We start from the raw sequence: 10,029 nt of genomic DNA on the forward strand, positions 1-10,029 counted from the left end.
GCTGATCAATCTTACTGAGAGGATAAACCAAACTCAGCATTTCAGTAACACAAGAAGCAGAACTCTGAAGTACCTCTGCCTCATTAAGTTACCTAATATTTTTGCACAAATTACCCTTACTCTCAGCCCTGAAGTATCAGGAAAGGCTGGTGACCTTACTCTTTTGAAAGTGCGAAACATGGTTATAGTTTCCAATCCCACTTTAACAAGGCCCAGATTTTACCCACTTACTCTTCAGCCACACCTTTGCATTAAACAATTATTTTCCTTATTCCATATTCCTCCTTCTCCAGTGTTTATCATCCTGTATGCATAGGAAGGCATAATGTTCCCCTTCCCACCTAGCCACCATCCTACCACGCCAAACAAGTGCTTATTACTCTACTGTCCTAGCAGAGCTAAGCACAGCAGGAGACAATTCCCTGAAGAAATAGCTGCCCCACTGCAGACAAGCTGACCTAAGAGAACTCTGCTAGTGTGTGGCCTACACTTGTCATCCTAATTAGATGGGACTGAAAACAGGTGCTTGAGCCTAAACATCTCTCATTTAGCCCAACAAGCTTGAGTTTCTCACAAAAGCCACTACCAGGCTGGACAAGCTGCTGCTGATGCCACTCCACAAGTGAGAAATAGAAGGAAGGTAAATTCAGGCCAGGGAGGTCAGCTAAGAACAGTGTCTGATGCCAGCTCTGTGTGTTAAAGCCTCTGACCGAGGCATTTTGGAAGAGGCCACTCCAGAATTGAGGCTTAAAGTAACCCAGCAAGGGAAAAAAACAGGAACAGGTCTAAATGTAGAACTCAGTTCAGTACCTCTTCCCCATTACTGAATTTAGACTGATTCTTTTGACTGCTTTTTCCCTTTGCTGGGTTAGGAGTGGAAAGCATCAACAGATTTGGTTCAGCTGCAACAAACTAAGGAAACCCAAAGCTTTAATCCTCTTACAAAAGACTTCTTTATGCTTGCTTTATGTGTCCCATTATACATTCCCTTTGTGTCTATGAATTTATGGATTTTTGCTTAGATACACTATCCTTTCACTATTCTCCTGCCTTTCAGTGAGGAGGTAGAAAGGGACAGCAAGCTTATTTAATGTAGCCTCATAGGGCAGTAAAGAATTTCCTCCTTTCCTTTTCCTGAGGTTCTTGAGCAACAGAGACACTTTGTGAAGACAGAGCACAGGACTTTGGGGTTTTCTGTATGGCTGTTTGTTCCACTCAAAACCCACAATATATGCCAAGCCCACGACATCGTGTTCAGAGCCAGCAATTTAATGGAAATCATTTTCAGTTTTTATTTCCTACCACAGGCTTTCTGAAGCACTCTCAGAATTTTCCTTTCAGGTTGAAGTAAAGCAGTTCTGTGCAAATATTTATGTAAGGGTGTGAAGGGGGAATCACCTTCTGCACCCAACCCGACAAAAATATTGGAAAAAATGAAACATTTTTGGTAGTCCATTTTAAACATCTGGACAAGGACAGTCTTTGACTGTATTTTACTTACTCATTGGCTGGGATTCACTTCAGTCTATGTCAAACCCCAGAAATACAGAAAATAGTATATTTTTTAGAGGGTAGAGGATTAAATATTTTCCCCAACTCATTTTTTTTCTGAGTTTAAATGTATGGCCCTCTATAAAAGTTAGATTTCTGCTCAGGAAGTCAGTACCAGACATTAGTAAAACACTGCTACAGTCAATTACAAGAAAAATGCCTTTTAATGGTATTTCCAAATAAGAGAAATAAAATAACCTAGCTCTCTAAGTAGCTAGAATGGGAAACGTTTCCTTGCTGCCCAGGTCCTCATCTTCGCAGAATGCCCTGAAGCAAGAGCAAGAGAAGCATCCAGAGGGATGTCCAACCTGGTTCAGTCTGAGTCCCTACCAGGCATCAAGGCTCCCACCTGCTACTACACCACTGCAAAGGCCAGGTCATCTTTTCCAGCCTGGGAAGAGAAGCTTAAGGGAAGCTCAGGGCGCTTTCTGCTTAGGGAGCAGCAAGTTCAGAAGCCTGATGAAAAAATATTGTCACTGACTGCCTTACTTATTTTCCTTCTCCCTACCTAAAATAGTCTTATTCCATATTTTCTCTACTGCTATGTAGAGTAAAGACTTCTTGTTCCTACACACTAGAAGTGAGGGCTCCTTGTGGTTTTGCCCAGCTGAGCTGCTGGGACAGCACTCGGGTCAGCCGACATGAGCTACCTGTATCTGCAGCATCTGTATGAGAGGCTGCTTGGCACATCCTGCTTCATGAATACCATTTGGCAGCCCCAACCCTCTTAGTTATTCACAAACTAAAGTCATGACATGCTGTCATGTCAAAGTAAAAGACATACCCTTTACACATGATGGAAGAAAATTAGAAACCAGTCACTCTCTTCACTTTTTCTACGTTTACACAATCACAATAAATCAACTTCAGCTGAGGCTTGCCCTGGTGCACACCTCCGAAAACAAAAAAGAGACTTAAAGTTCAGAAGGCCAAGCAAAATAAAATGGAGTCCTACAAAGTAAGGCCACTATGAAGTTCTGCACTTTGACATGTGCCAGTGTTGAATCAATATTGTTTGTGTTGCTTTTCTGTTGTTTATTGGAGAGGCAATTTGGAAAGAAAAATCTGATAACTGTGTCCACCAAGTAGTGCTACATAACTCCAAATGATGCTGCAAATATCAATGCCTACTTTCACCTCCCAAAATAATTTTGAAATGCTGCATTTGCATTTAGCCCTTCTGCCACGGTCATCATATTTTACAGAATAGCTTCTGAATTACTAGTGTGTGGAATCTGTCATCGAAATGTAAATTTGCTTGGACACATTTCTCATTAGACTCTGACAGTCCATTTGACAGAGCCATAATATGACCTTCTTAGAGGACAACAGATGTTTACATGCTGCCCTGATCTTTGTGTGCTGCTAGATCTATGGTACACACTACATGCAGTGAGAGGGGTATATGCACCAAAGCTAATGAATAAAACAGTGAATAAAAACTGACTCAGGATGTGCTATTTAATTCACACACTTCATTTATTGACTTAATTTATTCTTTTACTCGCATAGCTATTACGCTGTGTCAGTTTGTGCTCATAATGAACTTAGTCGTATTTAAGAACTTCTCTTTGAATATACTTGAAACTGCAGTAACATTAAGTCTATATTGAATTAGTGACTAACTTCTAATATAAAAAGTAATTATAATGAAAACTTGGCAGTACTAAGTCATAATTTCAAGGCAAAGTTTCAAAAAAAGAATATGTTAGTTCTTCTCTTATTCCCCAAAAGAATAAATATAATGTCAAAGAAATTCTAAAGTATTGTTCTAATCAGATTGAAGCTAATCTATTTGATGGAACTTGTCATATGTGGAAATTCTCCATCAGTTTCAATTAAGTTTCTAGTCTTTAAATTAGGACCAGGTGGCTTTGTAATAAATAACTCTATATTTTAGTTATTGGGCTAGGACTGGAATTCAATGGGTAAATTTCATGGTTTTGTGGAGTTCAAATTCTACAGGAAAGGTAATGAAAATGGTCCCTTCTGGAATAAAAAAGTAAAACACATAGGCCTAATTGCATTTTTGAAGGCAATAGGTATTTCCCTGTTGACATCTTTCTGAAAGTCGTTGGGACCTTCTAGCCAAGTTGGGAATCCACGAGCACCTAGGGATAGGGTTCAGTGGAAAGCTGCTGAGATTGGGCCAGAAGAAAGAGCCCTGATGAAAAGCAAACCTGCAACAGAATATGTGGTAGGGAAATTGCCTTACCAGAAAATACAACTCCATTACAGCCACAAAAGTGTCAAAATACAAGCCTAACTAACCTACAGTGATTTCCATGCTGCTGTTGACCAGTAGAGGTAATCTGGGAGTCTGTGTTTCATTGCAATGACTGTTCTACCTATAGCATTTCACAGGAAAAAATAATCAGCTAGAGCAGGCTGAAAAAAGAGACAAGGCTGGGATGTGGCAGAAAGCTCAGCTGTCACCAGTTTAAGTAGTAATTTATCTTTTTAAGCAACACTGTTAACCATTTCAAACTCAAAATGTTCCTTCCATTCTCACTCTTCCCATTCTGGGAAGTTGTCCAGGCGGGGAAGCAGGGTAAGTCAGGAAAGGGGTGCACGATAACTTCCCATAACTTCAGTAGTCCATTTAGAAATTATGCATTTAATACAAGGTCATTTATTTGAGGGCATCTCCAGGTTTGTGGTCCCAACTCATACATACTCTCAAGACAACTTAAAAGAGAGTGTAACCATTTTTGTCTCTCCTGGCTGTGTGGCTTATTACCACACTAGAGAGCACTTGTGTAGAAATCTATGTTCCAGCCTGCAGGGAGTCTGGACAATTCCCAGCAAAAGAAAGGAGGGAGGAAGAATCGGGATAGCAGAGCTCATTTCATATAGTGCAGAGAACGACATGGATATACTTAGCGGCCACTTTTTTACCTTTTTCTAGAGAAAGGGCACTTTTTCCTGGGATATCTTTGCAAGGAGACCACAAGCAGGGGAGCTGTGCCCAGCACAACACAAGGGAACCAAGAGTCCAAGGGAACAAGTCCTGCTGAAAGGCAGGGCTAATCAGCTTTGATGCTGCACCATTTTAGTAGAGGAAATCCCAGGGTGTGGGGGAATTGATCTGTATATTCACAAAGTGCTGTATCATCCAGGTCTGGGGATTCTGTGCTCAGTGCTGTCTCAGAGATGTTGCACAATGTCTTCCAGTCTGGGGTAGGCAGGTTTTGGCATTGCTTTTGGCATGAATCTGCCCAGCCCAGCTGCTCCTAATTGCAACAGAGTACATAAAATTTAAAATAAAAGAAAAGAAAATAAAAGAAAATAAAAAGAGCTAAGCAAGTTGGGATAACTTGTAGGCAGTATTCCCAGAAATCGTAACCTTAAAGACAAATACAGCACAGTAAAGCACAGTTTTCCTGTCTGGATGCACACAGCTAGAAAAATTTTGTTCCCAGGATACTGGGTACAAGTTCTTACAAGTTTGTGGGCCTTGGCTTGTGCTTTTGGTTCTTTCCATAGTTTGGGGATAGACCCAATGCCTCCCAGCACCCTCCCAGAATTGCTGGATTCTCAAACTCAAGTGCCTAAAGAAAAAGCTCTTGGTCCAGTGCTGGCTCCAGTGGCTTAGTTGTCCCCTTTCCAATTTCCCAAAACATCACAGGCAGTATATTCTTGCAACTTAACCTATTCAGACTCCAGCACAGACTAGTGAATACTCCATATAAACACAGCAGATCCAGGCCACTAAGACAGCATCAAAACTTGTATCTTCTAACTACTGTTGTTCTAACACAGGGTGTAAGTATCCTCAAAAACAGACCATAAAAAAACATGTTTCTGTGCTGGAGAATCACATATGTCAGTTGTAAGCACTAAGAGCGAGGTCACAGCTGAACATCAAATGATTCATTGAACTCTGTACGTGACTCAGTTTTCATTGGCACCTATCTTTGGCTGAACAATGCTTTGACTCAGTAGATTAGTTAATGAAAATGGGCAGTGGCAAGTTGTCCCAGAGACTGATCATAACAAAATGAAGGAGAAAGCACAGAAATGTAACATTATTTCATATCTTCTCTTCTGGTTCAAAGCCACAGAACACTTAATTCTGAAGTGCTTGTGGCTGACGTAACACCTTCAAAAATGCACCAGCATTCAGAAGCTGGACATATATCACAGAAAGATAGCAAATATCTTCCATTTGTGAAAGGAAACAAAGCCTTGGAAAGTCCTTGAAAACTTCTATTTCTCATACTGTCAGAACAAGCGCCTGCAGGTATCTTATCTTGTATCAAATACACTTCACAAAAGAAAGTAAAGAAATTATTGTTCTTCGCTTGATCAGCACAGCATTAAGACTTTAGGACAAAAAGTAACTGCGGTGTTCAAAGTACCAGAATCTCTTCTTTTAAAAAAATGCAATTGCCTCCTGTTCTATTAGCAGTATTGTTGACAGGACCCACAAGATGCTGAATAAAATCAACAAACAAACAAAAACCCACACACATCCCCCCCAATTTAATATGTTCAGTGTTGGACATTATGCTTTTCTTAAACCAAACTAACACCAGTGACTCAGTTATTTTTTCATACTCACAAACAGCAAAATGGATGCATGCAATTAGTCCAGCCAGGAAAATTAATAAGTGGCAAAAAGGACATGGACAAGATATAAACTTCTCGCATCTCCTACGTTATTCTAGATGGACAAAAAACTGGCTTTTGGTTTAGTCTTAAGCTCTTCAGGATGTACCTTACTCGGAGTGTTAAACAATGTCGCTGCCTACCATTTTTTCACTTGGGACATCTTTATCCCACCAGACCATTTTCCTCTAAAGACAGCAGGAGGAAGGACAGCAAAGCAAGTGTGGTGCAATACTGCTGCAGATCCTCTGATTTCTCTTGGATTTTCTCCTGATGAGTCATCAGTGCTGTAGACTTCCTGATGCTCTGGTCTCCCGGTCCTGATGTAAACAATGTTTTCCTCAGTGTTGACCAGTTTTATTGCTGTTAGCCATGTTCTATATTAACAATACTTGCCATTCTTTTAACCCCCATTCCACTGTCTCTTCTAGAGCTGTCACACACTTATTTCTGTTTGCATCTGTGTTACGGAACTCCACAATAAGGATCCATCCTCCTCTGAGGGAAAGCAATCCCAATCACAGTTTAGATCAATTCAAAGGTAACTCTTATTTTTATTTCTTTATGAGTAACCATTGTATAAAACTGAACCTTGAATACTGTTTTCTTTTTGCTTATAGAGATACTTTCACTGAATGAAACATGTGACCAAAAAAAAAAAAAAAAAGGCTCTGAACATCCAAGACATTCAAGCAGGCATTTTCTCAATATTTGATCAGAAATGGCTAAATGCTTCCTGTAATGCTTACAGCCCCAAGAGCCTCTAGTGTTTTAAGGCCGTGGATTTGAAGTAGACTCCATCTGCTTTCTCAGCCAGTCAGTTCACCTCTTTAAAAAGAGAAAGAGATTCAAAAAGGCAAATTTTCCAAGAATCACATACATTTTACTAAAAAGGACAATTTCTTTGTTGTACCTAATGCTAGGACCTGAAGCATTGTTTTCAAAACCCAGAAGAAGACTCCTTGGCACATTGAGCCATGTCACAGGCACAGCATACATCCTAGGACTACTGCTATCTCCATGCTTCTTGTGCCAAAAATGACAAGGTGCTTCAAAAAGCTATGGCAAAGTAGCAAAGATTTCCAGGTTCAGTCACAACAGTAGACTTCAATCATCATCAAGTTTATGGAAGAAATAATAAGAAAATCCCAAACAAGGCACGTGCAACTATACTTCCTGCTTCAAAATTTAATACACCATTGATTTCTTTCAAGCTCTCAGCACTCTCTTACCGTCTGCCAGACCTGTCAGAAACATATCAAGAAATAAACTGTGTTAAAATCTATCCAAAACTTCATTTTGGATTGACTTTTTGTGACCGCTCATTGCTATTACAGTGGCTCTTCCTCACTCTTGCAATGACTTCTCTTAAAGTGAACAAAGAGGTGGTCAGTGTAAGTGGTGAGGACACTTCACGTGTACAGACTGGACTCATGTATTTTCTTTAGCAGTGTCTGCATGACCACACATAATTCCTTTTGGGTCTTAAGGCGCTTCTCATGTAAAACGAATAATTTTTCCCAAACTCATGCAGACTGTTATCAGGCACAGTTACTACGGTAGTAGGAGTCACACAGTACCCACAATAGGTTAAGTATAAACTCAATCATATGAGCGAAGAGCAGAAGTACAGGTTATCCTCAATTACATCTACCAGAGGAGACTGCTAATAGACAACAATCCATAGACTCTTTCCTCTGCTAAAATTTACAGTAAAAGAATAGAACGATAATATGCACAAAGCATTAGTCAGAAATGTGTGCCTCCCCTCCCACCTCAAGTGTAAAGGAGAAACTTCAAGAGGATCCTCCGGGTCTCAGATTTCAGAGAGAACCAAAAGCCATTTGGCAATCAGCAGGAATTCGTAAATCAGATGGGGTGGGTGCTTCAGACCCACTGAAGAGGGAAAAGAGAGATCACTAACCCCTTCATCTTGCATGTTGACTTAGCCGCATTGACTGGACATCTCAAGATAAACTGCCAGACATCGTTTGAAGAGAAGATCCTGCTGCTTACTGCCTCTAGCCAAAGAAATCAGCAAGTTTTGTCTGCATCTCAGCTGGATTTCACAGCTGTGGTCACAGAAGTCATAGAATTATCTTATCCACATTCCTGTCTCACAGTTTTTTCCTTTATATAACACACAGACTAAACGCTGCTCCTTTCAGATTCCGTTTGTTATGGGGCCTGTGTTACGGAGCTATCTGTCTCTGCTTCCTGATTTTCCAGTACAATAACGTGCAGTATCTTCTGTCAGCTGGTCTGCTCCTTTATCCCTTTTGAACAGGCAGTGGATTTCAAATTGTACTTCCTTTTCTGTTAAAAGGAACTTAAAATCCTGAGGCCAGCTGCATTTCCATGATGGTCATGCCATGGCTCTGACCTTACCTCCTCATTAAGATCTTGGGAAGGCAAGTGATTAAACACTTCAAGAAGATACCTCTTCTGGAGAGACTTGCCAAATTAAGTGCTGCTGCTCAAGGAATAAGGTATAAATAACTACGTAATGGTGTCAGGGGCTAGCTCTGGACCCAGGACCATATTTTTGCCCCTGAGGGAAAAGCTCAGGAGACGTCTGTCCCTAGACTTAAGTGACTAGCTGACCTTGGAGGGAATCAGGTGACATGCGGAAGAATTATAACCAATTGAAATGTCCCAGCAACGGCAAACTTGCATCAAAGGACTACATTTTTTTCTTTCAGAAACATCTAGATTTTCCCAAGGATAGCCTGAGTGGTCTTGGAAAGGCAAGTCCTGGAGGCATAGCCACCTCTCCTCTGGCTGCCAATGAGAGATGACTAGTTTTGATATGGATCCCAGAAGCCAGCTCCATTAGGTTGCTGGACTGTCATCAAGGAAAGGTATCAAGAGCAGTTAGGATTTTGTGTACTACTCGTGTGTACTGGAGCAACAAAGGGCTATTGCACAAGTCCCAGTATTAAGAGAAAAGTGCTGATTCCACTTACCTTCCTCGGATCCCAATCTCCAGGTTAGCCTAGTAATCTGGATTTCTAGCTCTAACCACACTGCAAGGTCTCACTGGCCTGTGCCCCTCAGAGTATACTGGCTCCCAAAAGAATACCATGCACTCTGAAAGCTTCCACGGATCTTATAAGTTGCTCAAAGGAGACAGGGAGAACTGAGCTAAAGCATATTTAACATAATAAATATTCTTTTGCATGTAAAGCTGCTCTAATCATTATAAGTATATATTACACACACTTTTTATATGTTAAAACCAGACCCACATTTACTTCTTACGCTTTTTCCTTAGGTGGGAGATATTGTGGTTATCCATTCAGTGCATGCTTCAGGCTGGCCTCTAGGTCTCTATCATTTCCTGCTACAAAAGTACAAGGGAGCTAAAACATGATCTTGGATGGAAACACTTTAAGTTATATACGAAAGTTAGTTTTGTTTTGCAATGTTATTCTCAAAACATGTCTTTGGAAACATACAAACCCAATACAGAATTTGCAAAAGTCTGTACCACTGACAGAAAAATACATGCAGATCCCAGGAGCATTACCGGGGATAATTTTTGCAGCATATTGCCTTCCTGTCACTTCATTGCCATGGGAATTGCACTGTTTCTGAAGTTGGCACTTGTTTCTACATTGTCCAGTTTACTTCTATACAAACAAAAATGGAAGCACAGGTCAATATCAAGTTTTTTAGGAACGGCTGGGATGGAGCGGAAGGGGAGAAGAAAGGAATACAACAAGAAAATAAGTGTCTTTTATATAACAAAGTATAATAGGGAAAACTAAATAAATCAAAATCAAGAAAAAAAAAGTGATATAACTCCAGAGGAGAAGGAATAAAAAATAATTACTTCATTTCTAGTGTTGGATATATATATATGTA

Source organism: Tinamus guttatus, unplaced genomic scaffold (assembly GCF_059628265.1).
Source record: "Tinamus guttatus ecotype Peru unplaced genomic scaffold, ASM5962826v1 Tinamus_guttatus_pri_ptg000149l, whole genome shotgun sequence".
Classification (NCBI taxonomy): domain Eukaryota; kingdom Metazoa; phylum Chordata; class Aves; order Tinamiformes; family Tinamidae; genus Tinamus; species Tinamus guttatus.